The sequence below is a fragment of the Cololabis saira genome, chromosome 16 (assembly GCF_033807715.1).
Source record: "Cololabis saira isolate AMF1-May2022 chromosome 16, fColSai1.1, whole genome shotgun sequence".
NCBI lineage: Eukaryota > Metazoa > Chordata > Actinopteri > Beloniformes > Belonidae > Cololabis > Cololabis saira.
In genome coordinates, this window is record NC_084602.1 from 3,871,851 (window position 1) to 3,894,438 (window position 22,588).

A 22,588-nucleotide genomic window follows, 5' to 3' on the forward strand; every position below is an offset into this window, starting at 1 on the left:
CAAGTCTGTGTTGGTGCAGGGAAACATCTAAAGCATGCAGGACAGGGGCCCACGAGTACCAGGATTGATAAACACTGATGTAGATTCTTCAGGCCTGGACGTTTAGCGGATGACACCAACCACGACTCTCTATATCAAACCATTCAAAAGTTATGGCAGAAAATAGGGACTATCAAATATCGACCAATCAGAAGAAGGGGGCGGGGCTAATTCATGCCAATGAAGGTGAAGTACTCAAAACCGAGTCCGATGACACCACCCACAAGTCTTTATGTCAAACCATTCAAAAGTTACAGCAGAAAGTAGGGACTATCAAATATGGACCAATCAGATGAAGGGGATGAAAGGGCGCGCTTTTTGGCGTCTATCGTCGCCACGGTAACGCTTTTGACTGAGAAAAGTAATGCGTATTGTCGCAGAATGGAGCCGCACATTTTGATGTATAACACACCTGGTGCACGTTAGTGATGCACCGAAAGGAAAATTTGTGGCCGAAACCGAAACCGAAAATAATAATAAACACTTTGCCGAATACCGAACAATACCGAACATGGTTCTTCGCAGTTTTTCATTTATTTTGCCAATTTTTTCACCATTGCATAAATCAAATAAATTTGATTTAGGCATGCTTTTAAAAGAAAAAAATCTTTTACAAAATTACAAGGTAGAAAACATTTGTAAAATGTTTTAATTTCCCAGCATTTCTTAAATATTCCAGCAGACATTATACCAGCAAAGAACAATAACTTAAAATAAATAAATTAGCAAAATACATTTTTTTTGGCCATCTTTGAGCTTACGTTAGGCTTAACTGTCTGAACATTGTAACATAGGCCTTAAAAAAATAAAAATGCATTAAAGCGCTCAGGATTTTTTATCATTTCAAATTATAAATCAAACTTGTAGTGCTGAAAGACTTTGCAGATGTGCCCCCTCTAGATATTTGAGCAGATCATTCATTGCAAACAGCCATTCTTGTATTATTCTTTTCCACTCTAAAATACTTCCACACTGCTGACATGTTTGCACCGCACCACTTCACTCCACGCTCTTCCACGTTTGATTTCGTCATCTAAACGCACCTGTAATAGATTGATTTATGTTGTTTTGGTTCCACCTGCTGGTGAATGTTAGTTAAATTCTTATGTGGTTAGTTTTTGGTTGGCCAACTATTTATGTGTTGCGCAACCATTACGGGAGCGTTATGTGGTTAGTTTTTGGTTGGCCAACTATTTATGTGGTGCGCAACCATTACGGGAGCGTTATGTGGTTAGTTTTTGGTTGGCCAACTATTTATGTGTTGCGCAACCATTACGGGAGCGTTATGTGGTTAGTTTTTGGTTGGCCAACTATTTATGTGGTGCGCAACCATTACGGGAGCGTTATGTGGTTAGTTTTTGGTTGGCCAACTATTTATGTGGTGCGCAACCATTACGGGAGCGTTATGTGGTTAGTTTTTGGTTGGCCAACTATTTATGTGGTGGGCAACCATTACGGGAGCGTTATGTGGTTTGTTTTTGGTTGGCCAACTATTTATGTGTTGCGCAACCATTACGGGAGCGTTATGTGGTTAGTTTTTGGTTGGCCAACTATTTATGTGGTGCGCAACAGTTACGGCTTCCAGTAGGCCCACCACCCGCAGGAAGGACCATGGCAGGCCGGTGCATTGTGGGCTGGGTAGCAGTCGTGGCGGGGTGCCTCGACGACCCAATCCCTGGACATCAACCCTCACAGTGGGGACATGGAATGTCACCTCGCTGGGGGGGAAGGAGCCGGAGCTTGTGCGTGAGGTTGAGAGATACCGGCTAGAGATAGTCGGGCTCACCTCCACACATAGCTTGGGCTCTGGAACCCAGCTCCTTGAAGGGGGCTGGACCCTCCACTACTCTGGAGTTGCCCAGGGTGAGAGGCGGCGGGCTGGTGTGGGCTTGGTTATAGCCCCCCAGCTCAGCCGCCATGTGTTGGAGTTCACCCCGGTGAACGAGAGGGTCGCTTCCCTGCGCATTCGGGTCGGGGATAGGTCTCTCACTGTTGTTTGTGCCTACGGGCCAAACAGCAGTGGGGAGTACCCGGCCTTCTTGGAGTCCCTGGGAGGAGTACTTGATAGTGCTCCAACTGGGGACTCCATTGTTCTACTGGGGGACTTCAACGCTCACGTGGGCAATGACAGTGATACCTGGAGAGGCGTGATTGGGAGGAACGGCCTCCCCGATCTGAACCCGAGTGGTGTTTTGTTGTTGGACTTCTGTGCGAGTCACAGTTTGTCCATCACGAACACCATGTTCAGGCATAAGGGTGTCCATCAGTGCACGTGGCACCAGGACACCCTAGGCCGGAGGTCAATGATCGACTTTGTTGTCGTTTCATCTGACCTTCGGCCGCATGTCTTGGACACTCGGGTGAAGAGAGGGGCTGAGCTGTCAACTGATCACCACCTGGTGGTGAGTTGGATGCGCTGGCGGAGGAGGAGGTTGGACAGACCGGGCAGACCCAAACGGATTGTGAGGGTCTGTTGGGAACGTCTGGCTGAGCCCTCTGTCAGGGACATCTTCAACTCCCACCTCCGGGAGAGCTTCTCTCGGATCCCGGGGGAGGCGGGGGACATCGAGTCCGAGTGGACCATGTTCTCTGCCTCCATTGTCAACGCGGCGGCTCGAAGCTGCGGACGCAAGGTCTCCGGTGCCTGTCGTGGCGGCAATCCTAGAACCCGGTGGTGGACACCGGAAGTACAGGATGCCGTCAGACTGAAGAAGGAGTCCTACCGGGCTATGTTGGCCGGTGGGACTCCTGACGCAGTAGATAGGTACCGGCAGGCCAAGCGGGCCGCGGCTCGGGCAGTCTTGGAGGCAAAAACTCGGGTCTGGGAGGAGTTCGGGGAGGCCATGGAGGAGGACTTTCGGTCGGCCTCGAGGAAATTCTGGAGGACCGTTCGGCGCCTCAGAAGGGGGAAGCAGTACTCTGCCGGCACCATTTATGGTGCTGGTGGGGAGCTGTTGACCTCGACTGGGGACATTGTCGGACGGTGGAAGGAATACTTTGAGGATCTCCTTAACCCGACTGACATGCCTTCCACTGAGGAAGCAGAGGGTTGGGGCTCGGAGGCGTGCTCATCCATCACCCAAGCCGAGGTCACCGAGGTGGTTCGTAAGCTCCTCGGTGGCCGGGCACCGGGGGTGGATGAGATTCGCCCTGAGTACCTCAAGTCTCTGGATGTCGTAGGGCTGTCTTGGCTGACACGCCTGTGCGACATTGCATGGAGGAAGGGGACAGTACCGCTGGGGTGGCAAACCGGGGTGGTGGTCCCTCTGTTTAAAAAGGGGGACCGGAGAGTGTGTTCCAACTACAGGGGGATCACACTTCTCAGCCTCCCGGGGAAAGTCTACGCCAGGGTACTGGAGAGGAGATTACGGCCGATAGTCGAACCTCGGATTCAGGAGGAACAATGCGGTTTTCGTCCCGGTCGTGGAACACTGGACCAGCTCTATACCCTCCGCAGGGTGCTCGAGGGTTCATGGGAATTTGCCCAACCAGTCTACATGTGTTTTGTGGATCTGGAGAAGGCATTTGACCGTGTCCCTCGTGCCATTCTGTGGGGGGTGCTGAGTGAGTATGGAGTCCGGGGCCCTCTACTAAGGGCTGTCCGGTCTCTGTATGATCGAAGCAGGAGTCTGGTTCGCATTGCCGGCAGTAAGTCAGACTTGTTCCCGGTGCATGTTGGACTCCGGCAGGGCTGCCCTTTGTCACCGGTCCTGTTCATAATTTTTATGGACAGGATTTCTAGGCGCAGCCAGGGGCCGGAGGGGATCCGGTTTGGGAACCTCAGGATTTCATCTCTGCTTTTTGCAGATGATGTTGTCCTGTTGGCTTCATCAGACCGGGACCTCCAGCATGTGCTGGGGCGGTTTGCGGCCGAGTGCGACGCGGCAGGGATGAGAATCAGCACCTCCAAGACCGAGGCCATGGTTCTCGACCGGAAAAGGGTGGCATGCCTTCTCCGGGTGGGTGGAGAAGTCCTGCCTCAGGTGGAGGAGTTCAAGTATCTCGGGATCTTGTTCACGAGTGAGGGAACAATGGAGCGTGAGATTGACAGGCGGATCGGTGCAGCGTCCGCAGTAATGCGGTCGATGTACTGGACCGTCGTGGTAAAGAGGGAGCTGAGTCGAAAGGCGAAGCTCTCGATTTACCGGTCAATCTACGCCCCTACCCTCACCTATGGTCATGAACTTTGGGTAGTGACCGAAAGGACAAGATCGCGGATACAAGCGGCCGAGATGAGTTTCCTCCGCAGGGTGGCTGGACGCTCCCTTAGAGAGAGGGTGAGGAGTTTGGTCACCCGGGAGGAGCTCGGAGTCGAGCCGCTACTCCTCCACATTGAGAGGAGTCAGCTGAGGTGGCTTGGGCATCTGTACCGGATGCCTCCTGGACGCCTCCCTAGGGAGGTGTTCCAGGCATGTCCCACCGGGAGGAGACCCCGGGGAAGACCCAGGACACGCTGGAGAGACTATGTCTCTCGGCTGGCCTGGGAACGCCTCGGACTCCCCCCGGAAGAGCTGGAGGAGGTGTCTGGGGTGAGGGAAGTCTGGGCATCCCTGCTGAGGCTGCTGCCCCCGCGACCCGGTAACGGATAAGCGGGAGAAGATGAGTGAGATGAGTGAGTGAGCAACAGTTACGGAGCGGCCAGTCTCCTTATATTACAACGGCGTTATTAATTGTTCAGTTTTTTTCCCACTTATTCCACCGAACACCGAAAGTGGTTTTTTGCCATTTTCGGCCGAACAATTTCGGTTACCGAACAATCGGTGCATCACTAGTGCACGTTACGGTTCGGGCGAAGAAGTGGCCGAAGGAATTGCATTAATTGCGCCAAAATTACATGATTAATTCAAAATGGCCGACTTCCTGTTCGGTTTCGGCCATGGCGTCAGGAGACTTTTCTTTAAGTTGCGACATGATACAGGTGTGTACCGATTTTTGTGTACGTTAAACCGTTTTGTGGGGCTTGAGGCACAAAGTTTTCTAGGGGGCGCTGTTGAGCCATTTTGCCACGCCCATTAATGCAAACCATTAAATATCAAATTTTTCGCCAGGCCTGGCTTGCATGCCGAATTTGGTGACTTTTGGGGCACGTTTAGGGGGAAAAAAGGCCCTTATTTTGTCGGAAGAAGGAAAAAAACAAGGAAAATTCCTACAGATACAATAGGGCCTTCGGGCCCTAATAATAATAATAATAGTAATAATAATTACAAATGTAATTTATGCTGGACCATGACTGGAAGACAGTCCATGAGATAAAGCACAAATATCTTTTAAGGCACAAATATCTGTCTCAATACATCAATTTGCAGAGATCACACATTGCTATTACACTCTCACAAAGCGTATTTCAGCAAAAAGGAATATCACGAGACCTGTCAGTGAATGACAATACCATGTATTTCTCCAGGAAGCACATTTCTCAAACATCTATATTAGGACCATGTTTATTTCTTGTGTATGAAAGGAGCATAAACCTTCCTCCCTTCAGAACAAGGTTGTCAGCCAGCAGCACATACCGAAGCACAAAGACCTCCAGCAAAACCATTAGCCGGCCTCTATTCCTCCATTCTCTCCGTCTCACAAAGCCAACAAGGAGCTGCTGGAGGAGAGGAGCCGTCCTGAATTGAAGAGGTCGACGGATGACGGGAGCAAGAGGACCTGGACCGAGCTGCTTGGGGCTCTGAGAGGAGCGGAACGATGGGCGGTTTCAGCAGAATGGACAGGCTGATTACAGCTGTCGGGATGTGGAGTCGTTTTACCTGTCACCAGTCCCTGCAGCCTCTCCATCTCCTGCCAGAGACGTCTGTACCATCTATTATTGCACTGTAGTCCAAAAAACATACCATATCCTCTGAAAGCCGTTCATGTCATCTCAAGCCTTTTGAGGCGTTAATAACACACAAATACCCCACTTAGGGTAAATGACTGTTGTTTGATTTTCAGTATATCATAATCACATTGACTGTGCATATAAACATATACGCACTACCAGTCAGGACTTCAAGATCAAGATCACCCAAATTCTCGTAGTTTGTTACTGAAATTGGTGCATTTTAATATCTGAATGAAATGCTTTTTAATGAAAGCATTGAGCATAAACAACTAACTTTAGAAAAAAAATGATCATGGAATCAATAGAGGGAATGCGCATGACATCACAGATGCTTCTTCGCAGCGGGTTACGCCCACTGAGTGGCAGAAAGACTGAGTGGCAGAAAGACAGACTTCAGTTTGAGCACTGGAAAACATCTAAAATGGGAAAGAGCATCGACTGTATTCATAAATTTAGCAAGAAATCGGAGTTATCGTTTTACAGACTGCCGAAAAATAAGCTTAAGAGAGACAAATGGATCGCTGCAATTCACAGAAACAACTGGATTCCAGGCACCGAAACGTGGATTTGCGGTTCCCATTTTGTATCAGGTAATGTTGGATTTTTGGGTAGCTAACGTTAAACGGTCAAATCATAAAGTTCGGTGTCCTCATCATTTTAATTTCACCAACAAATCCTGCCTTGAAGTCGGACCAAGTAGGACCAAGTAGGACCAAGCATCAAGACTTTTGTATGCCTTCAAGCTTTGCTTCGTGTATTTCCCCGGCGTAGAAATTAAGTACATATAAAGATCAGGAAACTGGATTTGTGGCCAAATATTAATGTCCATGGACCACTGGTTCTTGGTAACTGTACCAAATATTAATGTCCATGGACCACTGGTTCTTGGTAACTGTACCAAATATTAATGTCCATGGACCACTGGTTCTTGGTAACTGTACCAAATATTAATGTCCATGGACCACTGGTTCTTGGTAACTGTACCAAATATTAATGTCCATGGACCACTGGTTCTTGGTAACTGTACCAAATATTAATGTCCATTAGGGGTGTAACAATATATCGTGCCACGAAATTTCGCGATACAAAAACGTCACAATACGTGTCGTGGAGGTGACAAAGTGTATCGCGATATTGGGTTATTAATATTAATCTAATGTGTTGACTAGTAACGTGCACCCGACCGCGACCACGGCCGGACCGCGCGGACCAAAATCTTCCTCCGCTCAGAAGAAACTAGTCCCGCTTTGCAGTCCTGTTTTGAGGTCTGAACTTTTACTTATGTAAGGCTGGTGTAGAGTTAAGCCTTACCTTATTAAATTAAACCTTTTTGGGGTCGTGAGTAGGATAAACACGGGGACAACTTTTGATGAGTTCCAGTGTACTTTAATGTCCCTCAACAGTGTAGGATTTTAGAACATCAACACAGCACCTAGTGCCGTACTGTGGCGTATCACTCCGCCCAATCTAAAACAGACTAATCACTACAGATAAACTGACTAGTGTCATTATAGTCCCTGATTTACATCAGAATATAAAGAATAGATTTATAAAATAATGAACCCTGAATTACCAAAATAACCTTCTTAACAAAAATAAATCTCCTCTTACACTTATAAGGTGAGCATGAATCAATCTGTTTTATGATGTAAAATTGTATGTATTTATTTTATTTTAGTTGTTAAATTTCTGGAAAAGAAAAAAGTCAAGTCATACATGAGAGAAACTATTCAGTTTGTGGTAAAATATTTGTACTTGTATGAAACTGAAGATGCATAATGCAAACCTGACATTTACTTTTAGTTCAGTTTGTGGAAAATGGTTGGCCTGGCTTTCTCTTTAAAACTTAAACAGTTATAAAGCATTACAAACTGTAACAATTGGGCAAACGCACAGCATTATTTTGTATTTTGTGTCTTTCAAATAAAAGACAATTTCGTCTTGTTAAAAAATGTTAAGAAAATACAGCTATATCGTATCGTATCGTTATCGTGACCTCAATATCGTGTATCGAACCGTATCGTGAGATTAGTGTATCGTTACACCCCTAATGTCCATGGACCACTGGTTCTTGGTAACTGTACCAAATATTAATGTCCATGGACCACTGGTTCTTGGTAACTGTACCAAATATTAATGTCCATGGACCACTGGTTCTTGGGGTAACTGTACCAAATATTAATGTCCATGGACCACTGGTTCTTGGGGTAACTGTACCAAATATTAATGTCCATGGACCACTGGTTCTTGGGGTAACTGTCCATCCATCCATCCATTATCTTACCCGCTTTATCCCTTGCGGGGTCACGGGGGTCTGCTGGAGCCTATCCCAGCTCATTTTAGGTGAGAGGCAGGGGTTACACCCTGGACAGGTCACCAGTCCATCACAGGGCCACATATAGACACACAAACCATGCTCACAATCACACTCACGCTCACACCTACGGGCAATTTAGAATCATCAATTAACCTAATATGCATGTTTTTGGACTGTGGGAGGAAGCCGGAGTACCCGGAGAAAACCCACGCAAGCACGGGGAGAACATGCAAACTCCACACAGAAAGGCCCCTGCCGGGCCTGGGAGTCGAACCGGGGACCTTCTTGCTGTGAGGCAACAGTGCTAACCACTAAGCCACCGTGCTGCTTGGGGTAACTGTACCAAATATTAATGTCCATGGACCACTGGTTCTTGGGGTAACTGTACGGGTCATTGTCAAGTCCAACTGCCTTTAATTTAAGCTGATAATCAGCTGTTATCCCGTCTTCTCCACTAGTTGCAGCTGTTTTTGCCACTCAGTGAGAGTAAGGGGGCTGGTCCAGTGGGGAAGTGACGTCAATGCAGACCATCTATTTCAGGGGTGTCCAAAGCCAGTGCTCGAGGGCCGGTGTCCTGCATGTTTTAGATGTGTCCCTTTTTTTATCAAACCGTGATACAAGGAGCTCGGTCATCAATAGAACTATCCAGACTTTGATGACAAGGTGGTGACGGCCGTTAATTAGAATCAGGTGTGTTGATGCAGGGAAACAACTAAAAAATGAAGGAATGCGGCCCTCGAGGACCGACTTTGGACACCCCTGATCTATTTGTACACAAAAATGTATCCTTTACCTTTGACTCATCAAACCTTTGGCATGGATCAGCTGAGCTCACTCATCCAACTACATCACCTGCTTCAACACACCTGATTCACATTAACAGTCGTCACCAGCTTGTCATCAAGGTCTGGACAGCTCTGTTGATGACACAGCTCCTTGTATCACGGTGTGCTGAACCAGGGAAACATCTGAAACATGCATGACTGTGGCCCTCGAGGACTGGAGACCGAGGCCCCTGAGTAGAATGACCAACTGGGCAGGTACCAACAGTATGGCAGAAAATAGGATCTATCATATATCGACCAACCAGAAGAAGGGGCGGGGCTAATTCATGCCAATGAAGGTGAAGTACTCAATACCGAGTCAGATGACACCACCCACGAGTCTTTATGTCAAACCATACAAAAGTTATGGCAGAAAGTAGGAACTATCAAATATGGACCAATCAGAAGAAGGCGGGGTCGCGCTTTTTGGTGTCTATCGTCGCCACGGTAACGCTTTTGACTGAGAAAAGTAATGCGCGTTGTCGCAGGATGGAGATGCACATTTGGATGTATAACACACCTGGGTGCACGTTACGGTTCGGGTGAAGAAGCGGCTGAAGAAATGGCATAAATTGCGCCAAAATTACACGATTAATTGAAAATGGCCGACTTCCTGTTCTGTTTCGGCCATGGCGCCAAGAGACTTTTCTTCTTCTTCTTTCTTCTGATCTGGATATTGAAGAGAAATGAGGGCAAGGTGAGTGGAGTCGGGCTGAGTAGGTACTAGTGGAAAAGCACCATTCAGACATCAGAACTGGAGGTGTCCGGTGTGTTTGTGGAGAGGAGGCTGCGTGGCCCCGACAGATCAGCGCGGGAGGAGGTGGGTGATTCCGTCCTCCCTGCTGGAACCACAGGTTTCAATGACACTGCTTTCCTCTGAATGTTACTCCTCTGAGACTGTTCGACTGTGCAACGAAGGAAATGACTACAAAATTTCAAAACAGTCAGAATTAGGGCTGGGGATTGATTCAAATGTCAAGAATCGATTTGATTCTTAAGATTCAGAATCAATTATCCGCATTTGATTCGATTAGATTCCGATATCGGTTTGGGTTAGTGTTCTCAAAACTGTGTTTTCAGCTGTTGCATGAATTATATGACTGTGTAGTTCTGCAACATATTAATACTAGTATTATATTGAGATTCAACAGCAAGTATTGGCAGCTAAAGATGCTGTAAGGACCAATCAGCTCCCAACGCAGAGTCAGTCATTATGAACTGAGAGGAATATGCATGTTTATGAAAACCAAGACAAGAACGACCGTGAAACAGAGAAGCATCTCAGTAAAAGGAGTCAATCTGTGGAATAACCTTGATAGTGAAATGAAACTGTGTAATACATTAAAGAAATTCAAAAATATGTATAAAGACAAGATCATAAATAATTATAAATCATTGGCATAGCCACGTTATGTAGATTTATTGCAAAATTATGGACAGAATGATGTGTGTATTATGTCTATGGAAGGGTGCATGTATATGAATGCTTATGTATGCATGTATGTGTAGATGAGTGTATATGTATGTACATGTATGTATGTGTATAGTATACAGGTATAAATAAGTGCATATATATGTATGTATGTATGCACAGCAATGTATACTGCATATAGGTGGGTTTTTTGTGTGTGGATGAATTTGTGCACGTGTGTAAATATGAACATCTTGATGCTGTTAAGCCGAGATAGGCCAGTTTGAGCAACATTTATTTATTTTTCTTATTTATTTACTTTGTTTCTTTCTTTTTCTAATATATATATATACATATATATTTATTTTTTTCCATGTAGTTATTTTGTTTTGTTTTTTCAAATCTTGCACTATAGTGGGACGTTGCCATTGTGTTAAAAGGGTAGACAAAATAAGCTTTGGCTTCAGTCTACACCTTTTGGTCCTTGTTTGATCTACATTCAAAAAACTTTGTATTGACTACTGACTTCTATAACGTGACCAAATAAACATATTAAATCAAATCAAATCAAATCAAATCAAATCAAAGAATGCTGATATAACTGCTTTCAGAAACATGGTGTGGGTCAGAATTACCAAACAGATCCGGGGCAGCAATCAGACATGAAATTGGTTTTCATGTCGGAAATCGGTTTCATTTTTTTCCCATTTATGAGAATTTTGTTTTTAGCATTTTATGCAAATGGAACCCCAAGACGGTATATAAAGCAAAGAAATATAGACAATCTATGCAATTATAACAGAAAACTTTAATGTTTTCATACCTTTAAACATATTTAAAGGCAAAAACATGGCACTAGTTATTCTCGTGTCCAACAAAACATTCCTTTTTTGGGCATAAACAAAAAAAACAAAAATTCGATCGATCTTTATACATATGAATCGATTTTTAGGAATTAATATGAGAATCGATTAGAATCGGAAAATTGATTTGTTCAACACAGGCCTTGTCAGAATGAGGTAAATCTCTTCCGTCAGAATGGACTGAGCTCGTGTGATTATTTACACGACCCTTCTCAACCTGAGACGTCTAGATTTCAGGGGAATGGAATCCTTCTAATCTGGCGGATTTTAACCCACCGCCACGCCGACGTGTCGTCCTCACTTCCTCTGGAGCCATTTCAAGTAAATTCACCAATGCGCATCAATCACAAACGCTGCTCCCACTCGTCTTCCCTTCCTCCTCGTCTTTGGCAGAAGGAGCAACGGAAGCACTGGAGCCGGAAAACGTGCTCCAGTTTTCCCCCAAAACCCAGATTGAAAAAGCAGCAGAAAGCGAATATAGATCCCAGCGTTGAGCTACGCTGAAGACCACTTCAGTTTTAATAAATCTAAAGAGAACTGTACCAGATATCTCCATAAAACCACTGGTTAGTATTCAATAGCATTCAAGACAACTAAGTAATAGTACATTTTATAGGGATTTATGTTTTTCTGATAAATGAGAGAAAAGGCAAGGAGTCCTATATGTTCTTATTACCAAAAAGTACAATTTCCTAAACTAAAGGTATGATTACAGTGCTATATTTCACTATTTTCTCAAGTAAATCTGACTGTTCTGTGATGGTGGACAGTTCATACCTCAGTGAGTTTGATGCAGAAAAGAGTGAGCATTCTCAGGTTTTGGGCTTTTTTTTTCTTCTCACGTTTCCCCTATTCCAACTGGCCCAATTTGGCCCCTTTTCAGGGTTTGGAATAGTTCTAATGAAGAGCCAAAAAAAACTAATTTTCCCCAAAAATCAAAAAACACAACACCCAATTTCACTAATAGGAGACTCTAAAGATAATCAAAATCATTGTTGTGGTTGGTTCAACCTCGGGTGGGGGGATCTCAAAATCTGAGGGCCATTGACTACGTTTACGTGCAGTCAATAACCCTTTTCTCACTGGAATATTAGCAATAACCCGGTTTTGCACAGCCATGTAAACACCAATAACCCCTTTAAATAACCGGAATTTGCTCTTTTTCTGTTTTTTAAAAACCCGAAAATGACCCCTGGGTTCCTCCTTTTCTAACCCGAATATTGGGTCATGTAAACACCAAACGGAATATCCCCATCAAATGGAACAGGAATTTGTTTTCTGCACATGCTCTGTTCACAAGGAATCCTGGTCTTTTGAGTCCAGGAAGTTCTTATAAACACGGAGAAACACAAGACCAGGAGGAGACTAATCACTTCATAAATGTAATGAAGGATATGAACATTTCTGCATTTGTAGACGGTAGAAAGTACCGGGATAGAAGATTTACAAGAAGGTGAGAGAAAAGTTGCGCGAAGCAGCATTTGTACGAACGCCAGACCAGATCAAGCTCCGCTGGAAGACGCTGAAAAAGGCGACTTCTACTGGGCTGTTGATTATCCACCGTGCTTCTGTTATTAGGGCCCGAGCACTGACAGTGCAAGGCCCTATTGTACAGTATCTGTAGGAATTTTATTTTTCTTTCTTCTGACGAAAGGAGGGCCTTTTTACCCCAAAAGTCACCAAATTTTGCACGCAAGCCAGGCCTGGCGAAAAATGTGATATTTAATGGTTTGCATTAATGGGCGTGGCAAAATGGCTCAACAGCGCCCCCTAGAAAACTTCATACCTCAAGCCCCACAATACGGTTTGACGTACATGCACAAAAAATCGGTACACACCTGTATCATGTCGCGACTTAAAGAAAAGTCTTTTGGCGCCATGGCCGAAACCCAACAGGAAGTCGGCCATTTTGAATTAATCGTGTCATTTTGGCAAAATTTATGCCATTTCTTCAGCCGCTTCAGAGCCCGAACCGTAACGTGCACCCAGGTGTGTTATACATCAAAATGTGCGTCTCCATCTTGCGACTACACGTATTACTTTTCTCTTTCAAAAGTGTTACCGTGGCGACGCTAGACGCCAAAAAGCGTGCCCACCCTTCATCTGATTGGTCCATATTTCCCCAAAAGTCACCAAATTTTGCACGCAAGCCAGGCCTGGCGATAATTTTGATATTTCATGGTTTGCATTAATGGGCGTGGGCTAACGGCTCAACAGCGCCCCCTAGAAAACTTTTCTCTGCCATAACTTTTGAATGGTTTGACATAAAGAGTCGTGGGTGGTGTCATCGGACTCGGTATTGAGTCCTTGACCTTCATTGGCCTGAATTAGCCCCGCCCCTTCTTCTGATTGGTCGATATTTCATAGTTCCTGTTTTCGGCCATAACTTTTGAATGGTTTGATATAAAGAGTCGTGGGTGGTGTCATCGTACTTGGTTTTGAGTCCTTGACCTTAATTGGTGAAAATTGCACGCGCGAGGGCCCGTTCATCGCTGCTAGCAGCTTTAATTGTTGTTGTTTTAGATTTGGATACAGGAAGAAGAAGCGGAAATGAGGGGAATTGCGTCATCACGTTCTCCGTGCGTCGCTGGTTTGATCCAGATATCCCAAATGATTAATCACCATGTATACAGGGATAACCCTGTTTACTCACGCATGGAAACAGATTATTCCCAATGTTTCAGTAACCGGAATACAAGCAATAACCCGAATTTTGACTGCATGTAAACATAGTCATTGTTCCTAGACTATTCCTGAGCATCCATGTTTATTTCTGATGGAGATTTAGCTCCATTGCATGTCAAGCCACATCTGATCACTTTACCTAGCGGGCATGTAGCCCGTTGAGTCACAATCTGTAATGAGAATGATTTCAGTGAGATTGGAGAAATACTTTTTCCACGTAACCACAGCAACGATGATTAATCTGACGATCTCCGTACCTGTCTGAAAGCAGCCGGGACCGGCAGAACTCTGAGCTGTTTTTAGCTGTTTTTAGCTGTTTTTCCAGCCTCCAAACTGCTGTGTTTTAGTCACATACTGTACTCAGATATCTCTGGTGATGGACAATCTCTGGGCTGGACTGGACTGAATGGGGGTGAGGGGGGGACTGGAAGCAGCGAGCACGGCGGCCTTGGCGAGTTGTCGGCGCCGACCAGAGGAATTCTTTTCAAAGACGACAAGAAAAAACAAAAAAAAAACGGAAAAAGGGGTCGTGCTGGAAGTCTGGTAACGGGCAGGACTTCCCTCCATCATCCTCCCCTCCGCACACACGCATACCGTTCACTCCTCCACACTTCAGTTATTCACCAGTGGAGCAGGAATCTGGTATTTACAGCACCAAACAGATTATAATTACACCACGAGCAGTCTCAAGGCTGTAGGGGGTGTGGGGGGTGTGGGGGGTGTGGTGGGGGGGCGGCCGGTTCTACAACCACAGGGACTCCCAGTGCAGAGCCTCCAGAGCAGGAGCAGATAAGTTTCTGTTGGTTTATATTCTTCTTTTTTCATTCTTTGACATGATAAAAATGTTTCCTAGGGGGGGCCATATAGGGCCACTTCAATTCTTGGGGTGGACACCGAAACTAAAAGCTATCATTACAGGATGTTATTATACTGTGGTAGTATACAGGCTCAGAAATACTTTTTTTTCTTTTACACACACACATATATATATATATATATATATATATATATATATATATATATATATATATATATATATATATATATATATATATATATATATATATATATATATGCATTTTAAATATATAATATATATCATATATATTTTAATATATCACATATTTATTGTATTAATATATATATTTTTTTTATTATTAGGCTCAGAAATACAGGACTGTCTCAGAAAATTAGAATATTGTGATAAAGTTCTTTATTTTCTGTAATTTAATTAAAAAAACAAAAATGTCATACATTCTGGATTCATTACAAATCAACTGAAATATTGCAAGCCTTTTATTATTTTAATATTGCTGATTATGGTTTACAGTTTAAGATTAAGATTCCCAGAATAGTCACACTTTTTGAGATAGGATATTTGAGTTTTCTTAAGCTGTAAGCCATGATCAGCAATATTAAAATAATAAAAGGCTTGCAATATTTCAGTTGATTTGTAATGAATCCAGAATGTATGACATTTTTGCATTACAGAAAATAAAAGACTTTATCACAATATTCTAATTTTCTGAGACAGTCCTGTACTTGCTCAAATGATTTGGGATGAAACGCATAATTGATGCTAGAATCCATGTGACCGGCAAGTGTTTTTTTTTTTAATTATTATTATTATTATTATTATTATTATTATTGAAGTGAGGTGGCCAGCAAATTTGTAGGGGGGGCCATGGTCACCCCTGTCCCCCCCCGGTGGCGCCACTGGATAAACCTATCACAAGAGTCGGCAAAAGATTAGAGCACCAATGCTTCCAAGCAAACTGCAGTAGTGCTGGTATAAACAGGAGGAGCACGCTGAATTAAACCCCCTGAGGTTTTACACATGCACATGTGCACCAAACCAATGATGCCATCACACACTGGTCCCCCTGCACCGGCTGAGCAGGGTCACACCCAGGGGGGGATGCACCAGGGTCACACCCGCTGGCCAGGGTTACACCGGCTGAGCAGGGTCACACCCGCTGGGGGGGATTCACCACTGACTATCTGAGCTGTGCAAGGATAATGAATAATTGAGTATTAATGAGGCAACAAATGTACTTGTGGAAACCTCCGTCCTCCTCAAGGCTGGAAAAGCGGGCGAGACACGAGAAGAGGACAAAGATTTAAACCCAAACTCAGCTGGTCAATATCCACAGACTGAACTAGATATCTCAGGTTTATGCAAGTGTTTTTTTTCACGTTTTAAAATACATTTTTGTCCATTTTAACTTCACTTATCAGTCGAAATTAAAAACAAAATGACTTAAATGGTGTATCAAAACTCTACATTGGTCACATGAATTATAGATAGATCCTTAATCATAAAGTATCTAGATGAAGTCCTGCAGTGTCTTGTAAAGCAAACAGTCACAGGAAGAGTCTCATTATTTCAATCATTCAATCTTATAAATCCTAAATCAATATACTTAATTTAGATTAGATTAGATTGTCCTTTATTTCTCCCTCAATGGGGAAACTCACTTTGTGCATCAGCAGCAGTACACTCAACACACAAATGCAGGGGAGGGGTAAAAAAAGTAAAAAATATATAATTACAGTATAAACAGTATATACATTGGAATGAAAATAAAAGTAGTGTAGTACGGGAAATATAAAGCATATAAAGAAGAGGGGCTACACAGTGTCTGACAGCAGTGTCAATCCAAAATGTAAAAACGCAGGAATAAAGACTTATTCTAAGAACTTCCGCGGTAGTTTTGTTCAGGATCAGAAGAGCTCTTGGTCAGTATCCTCCCTCCCAGCAGCCGCTCAAACCCGCTGCTGGGAGGGATTACGATCACTATGTAGTCTGGAAAAGCACCTGCAGATGTGGGAACAGGAGATCCCCCCCAAACTGCGGCTTTTCCAGCTTTTCCTCCCGGGATGGAAGGGACACTAACCTCTCTCTCAGTGTGCAGATGCGGGATCAGATGGAGAGATCAGCTGCTGTTGCTTCCACGAGTTGAAGCCGTTTTGCAGCTATAAAGGAGTTAATGAATCAACAAAAACATGAGAATAAACCTCTTAAAGTCAAACTATGAAGGCGCATCTCTCACGCACCGGCGCTTATTCCTGCAAATTAGTGATCCAAGTTCATGATTCCTGGCGCGGCGGGATCAGTGCGCTCGGGGTGTGACGTCACCGGCCACGCCCCCTGCAGGCCCGCCCCGCTCAAGCCTGATTTATGGTCCGGCGTTAATTCGACGCAGAGTGTACGCCGTAGGGTACGCCGTAGGCTCTGCGTTGGTGTAACGCGGAACCATAAATCAGCCTTCACTCCAAGATACTACTGAAGGTCGCCCAAAAAGAAAGTAATTTATCCTCAAACGTTTAGTTTTGAATCAATAGTTTTAGAAGAAGACAAAGAAAAGCAGCAGCCCGACACACGCAGACGTGACATGGAGCGGTGTGTTCCTGCTGTGTTCCACCCTGCTGTCCTCACCTGGTAGTTCAGTTAATCATTACACCCAGTACTCGAGTTGTAAAAATAAATCAGGGGGATGGTGGATTTGATCATATGGGGACAGATAATTTGTGCTGATTACAAATAATATAATATATTACAAATAATAGCAGTGACCAAAACACCTGCAGAAATACTGCAGGAATGACATAGCAGCAGTTAAATGCAGCCTTCTGTAAGCTTTAAATATCCACTGGGCTTACATCAAATACATCAAAACACAACAATAAAAAACACTTTTCTGAACTTATCAATGTGACTCTGTCCTTCACAGGATAAGTAACATGGATCACTGCAAAAACTCACAATCTTAACAAGAATATTTGTCTTATTTCTAGTTAAAATGTCTAATTTTAGTAAAAAAATCTCATTACACTTAAAACAAGACTCATCACTGGAAAAAACTACAATTTTCACCTGTTTCAAGTAGATTTTCACTTAAAATAAGTAGAAAAATCTGCCAGTGGAAAAATATTTTTTTGCTTGCAATAAGAAGATAAATCTTGTCCCACTGGCAGATTTTTCTACTTATTTCAAGTGAAAATTTACTTGAAACAGGTGAATATTGTCAAATAAGTTATTTTTCCGGTGTTATTTTTCTGGTGATGACTCTAAATGTTGAAATAGCAGTAAAACCACATTCATTGATGAAATGACATAAGGGATGGAAAGGGGGGATGGAAGTTTTACAGGGGGGATGATTTGGACCGTTTTTATTTCAGGGGGAATGCCATCCCCCCTCATCCCCCCTCAACTCCAGTACTGATTACAACCACATTAAACCATAAAACCGGCGAGAGGGCTTCTGCGGAGAAAGCAGTGCCCATCAAAATAAGATAAATAGATAATAAGATACATAGAATAATAAACAAATAGAAAATAAGAAAATTGTATAAAATTGAAGAGTGTGAGTATGGCGACTGGTGACCTGTCCAGAGATAGGGTTGCCACTTTTCAGAAATAGAAACAAGGGACGCCCCGATTTCAGCAGCGCAGGAACCAAAAAAAAGGGACATCTCTAAAACTTCTAAACTTCATAGAAATTTATTTATTTTATATGAAAAAACAAAATGCTTTGATTTAAAGTGCTTTAATAGCATTGGACTTGCATGACTGTACAGACAGCCAACCATATAGCAACTGAAATATCCATATGCTCCTATGGTAAATATAAATATAGCCCAGAGGTGAAGGTCGGAAAATTAGAATATGATGTAAAAGTTAATTTATTTCAATAATTCAACTTAAAAGGTGAAACTAATATATTACAAAGTCTCACTGTCTTACATGCAAAGCAAGATATGTTAAACCTTTATTTGTTATATTTTTTATGTATGAATTCTTTATTGATTTCATAAAACATTCACATTTTTTTAGATTTTTTATTTGGGGTTTTCATAAACTATATATACATATATACATAAATTATTTTTCTGCTGCTTTCTTGACCAGGACTCCCTGGCAGAAGAGATATTGTATCTCAATGGGACTTTCCTGGATAAATAAAGGATAAATAAAATAAATAAACTGTGAGCCATAATCATCAAAATTATAACAAATAAAGGCTTGAAATATCTCACTTTGAATGTAGTGGGAAATAATATATTTGTTTCACCTTTAGTTGAATTTACTACAAATGAAGTTTTGCAATATATTCAAATTTTCCGACCTTCACCTGTATATTATGACATCAATAAATAAGAGCATAATATATGTCCGTATTGGTTCAATACGGAATGCAACTTTTAATTCACAATGACGTAACTATTCTCCCACAACTGTCTGACTAAATACTTCTTTGCCCCACTGTAAGTTTTGTTGTATGTTGTTTGCATTTTGAGCTGCCAGTTTTGACCAAAAAAGCACCTTGGTGCTATTAATCTTTTTTGTGTGGATGTCGCTTTATGAAAAAAAAAACACATGAAACAATAAACTGATGTTTTAAACACCATTCAGAACTGTACCGATGATGATTTTCATCTTTCAGGTAAAGCTTTAACCAGAGAGATGTATGAGGTCACGCAGCATCATTTCATCAATCTACTGACCTCCAATCTCCATGTGGCCGACGTGGCCAGGAGGATTTTTCCAAATGATATAAGATCAAATAGCTGAATTCCAACTTGTTTGACATTTTTAAAGTAGATATAAAAGCCATTAGAAGGGGCCAAAAGGGCAACTCAAACTGGTATGGTTCTTTTACTAAATTCCATGCAGTTAATGCTGCCCAGTAACAATAGGATGGAGCTGAATGATACAAGGAAACTAAAAAATACTGTAACTGTTTCGCTAAACCATCCATGTGGATGTGAACCACCCGGTGTACAGGAGGTGTATAGGAGGTGTGCAGGAGGTGTATAGGAGGTGTATAGGAGGTGTATAGGAGGTGTACAGGAGGTGTATTGGATGTGTGCAGGAGGTGTGCAGGAGGTGTGCAGGAGGTGTGTAGGAGGTGTACAGGAGGTGTATAGGAGGTGTGCAGGAGGTGTGTAGGAGGTGTGCAGGAGGTGTGTAGGAGGTGTACAGGAGGTGTACAGGAGGTGTGATAGGAGGTGTGCAGGAGGTGTGTAGGAGGTGTGCAGGAGGTGTGTAGGAGGTGTACAGGAGGTGTGCAGGAGGTGTACATGAGGTGTCTAGGAGGTGTATAGGAGGTGTACAGGAGATGTACAGGAGGTGTCTAGGAGGTGTACAGGAGGTGTACAGGAGGTTTCTAGGAGGTGTACAGGAGGTGTGCAGGAGGTGTATAGGAGGTGTATAGGAGGTGTATTGGATGTGTGCAGGAGGTGTACAGGAGGTGTGTAGGAGGTGTATAGGAGGTGTGTAGGAGGTGTATAGGAGGTGTACAGGGGGTGTGTAGGAGGTGTGCAGGAGGTGTACAGGAGGTGTGTAGGAGGTGTATAGGAGGTGTATAGGAGGTGTGTAGGAGGTGTATAGGAGGTGTACAAGGGGTGTGTAGGAGGTGTACAGGGGGTGTGTAGGAGGTGTGCAGGAGGTGTACAGGAGGTGTGTAGGAGGTGTGTAGGAGGTGTATAGGAGGTGTGTAGGAGGTGTATAGGAGGTGTACAGGGGGTGTGTAGGAGGTGTGCAGGAGGTGTACAGGAGATGTACAGGAGGTGTACAGGAGGTGTCTAGGAGGTGTACAGGAGATGTACAGGAGGTGTACAGGAGGTTTCTAGGAGGTGTACAGGAGGTGTGCAGGAGGTGTATAGGAGATGTGCAGGAGTTGTGCAGGAGGTGTGCAGGAGGTGTACAGGAGGTGTATAGGAGGTGTACAGGAGGTGTGCAGGAGTTGTGCAGGAGGTGTACAGGAGGTGTACAGGAGGTGTGCAGGATGTGTATGGGAGGTGTAAAGGAGGTGTGCAGGAGGTGTACAGGAGGTGTACAGGAAGTGTACAGGAGGTGTGCAGGAGGTGTATAGGAGGTGTGCAGGAGGTGTACAGGAGGTGTATAGGAGGTGTGCAGGAGGTGTGTAGGAGGTGTACAGAAGGTGTACAGGAGGTGTGCAGGAAGTGTGTAGGAGGTGTACAGAAGGTGTACAGGAGGTGTGCAGGAGGTGTATAGGAGGTGTACAGGAGGTGTATTGGAGGTGTATAGGGGGTGTACAGGAGGTGTACAGGAGGTGTATTGGAGGTGTATAGGAGGTGTGCAGGAGGTGTGCAGAAGGTGTGCAAGAGATGTACAGGAGTTATGTAGGAGGTGTATAGGAGGTGTACAGGAGGTGTATAGGAGATGTGCAGGAGGTGTATAGGAGGTGTGCAGGAGGTGTGCAGGAGGTGTATAGGAGGTGTGCAGGAGGTGTGCAGGTACCAGAGGGAGCTGGTGATATCACATGAGCTGCACTGACACTAAAAGCTATGTCTCAAAATTGTAGCCTAGTTTTCATTTCCATTGTAGCCACAGCAACTCATTTCCTTCATCAAATCTTTATTGTTTGGGTTTACAGCGTACGTCACCACCCTGGAATTATCTTCCGATTAACAGTTTCTAATCAAGCAGCCATGATAAAAAGGCCGCTGCTGAATCTTGAGGCTAATCTCTGTTTCTAGTTTTCAGTCAGTTGAATTGTCAATAACCTGATACCATGCTGTGAGTTTAAGTTAAAATATCATGGTTTGTGTTGCATCCTGCAGCAAGTTGGCAACATGCTAACTAGCGGTGGAATGGACCAGCGTGCTGACGTACGGTGTGGTCAAAAATCTAAAACTAGCCTACTATACTGATTGCATTAGTACTACATTATTATTTCATTTTCCAAAACATTTTTGCTCATGGGATTAATAAAGTCTATCTGTCCGTCGGTCTGTCCATCCATCCGTCCATCCATCCATCCGTCCATCCATCCATCCATCTAACCATTCATCCGTCCGTCCATCCATCCATCAATCCATCCATCCATTATCCATCCGTCCATATAACCATCCATCCGTCCATCTAACCATCCATCCATCCATCCATTTATCCATCCATCCATCCATCCATCCATTTATCCATCAATCCATCTATCCATCCATCCATCTAACCATCCATCCGTCTGTCCATCCATCCATCAATCCATCCATCCATTTATCTATCCATCCATCTAACCATCCATCCATCCATCCATCCAACTTCCATCCATCCGTCCACCTGTCCATCGGTCCATCCATCCATCCATCTGTCCATCCCTCAATCAATCCGTCCGTCCATCCATCCATCCATCCATCCATCCGTCCGTCCGTCCGTCCATCCATCCATCCATCCATCCATCCATCCATCCATCCATCCATCCATCCATCCATCCATCCATCCATCCGTCCAACCATCAAAACATATTTAAATACTTTGTTTCATTCAACCAAATCCAGCAAAGTGTTGAATAAAACTGTTGCCACCACCCAACCCCTTCCCCCTCCACCCCTAATACCCATCAGGGATAAAACATGTGAGATCAAAGATAAAGAGAAAATAAGGAGCTGGGTCAATTGGCTTAGCACAGAAGAAGCAGAGAGAAAACACCATGACGGAGACCCGTGTTTACCCAGAAGCCCAGCTGCCTGTCCGGGGGCCACAACTCAATCCCAGGCTGGCAGGCGTGCCAAATATCACAAATATCACAATCACAGCTGCAGCGTAAATGCATGGACTCCAGCACGAGCCAGGGGAGAGAACCCTCAGGCCCA

The 22,588-nt window shown here is 44.0% G+C and overlaps 1 protein-coding gene across 2 annotated transcripts in view; it reads right to left on the bottom strand.

Annotated features, from left to right (window-relative positions):
* LOC133462883 (estrogen receptor beta-like) overlaps positions 1-17,065 on the bottom strand; it is a 71,053-nt gene extending 53,988 nt beyond the window's left edge. For both annotated transcript variants that reach the window (XM_061744367.1, XM_061744365.1), the window contains exon 1: positions 16,867-17,065. The gene's annotated coding sequence lies outside the window, so the exon portion shown is untranslated. The remainder of the gene's footprint in view (positions 1-16,866) is intronic.
* Between the last annotated feature and the right edge of the window lie 5,523 nt (positions 17,066-22,588).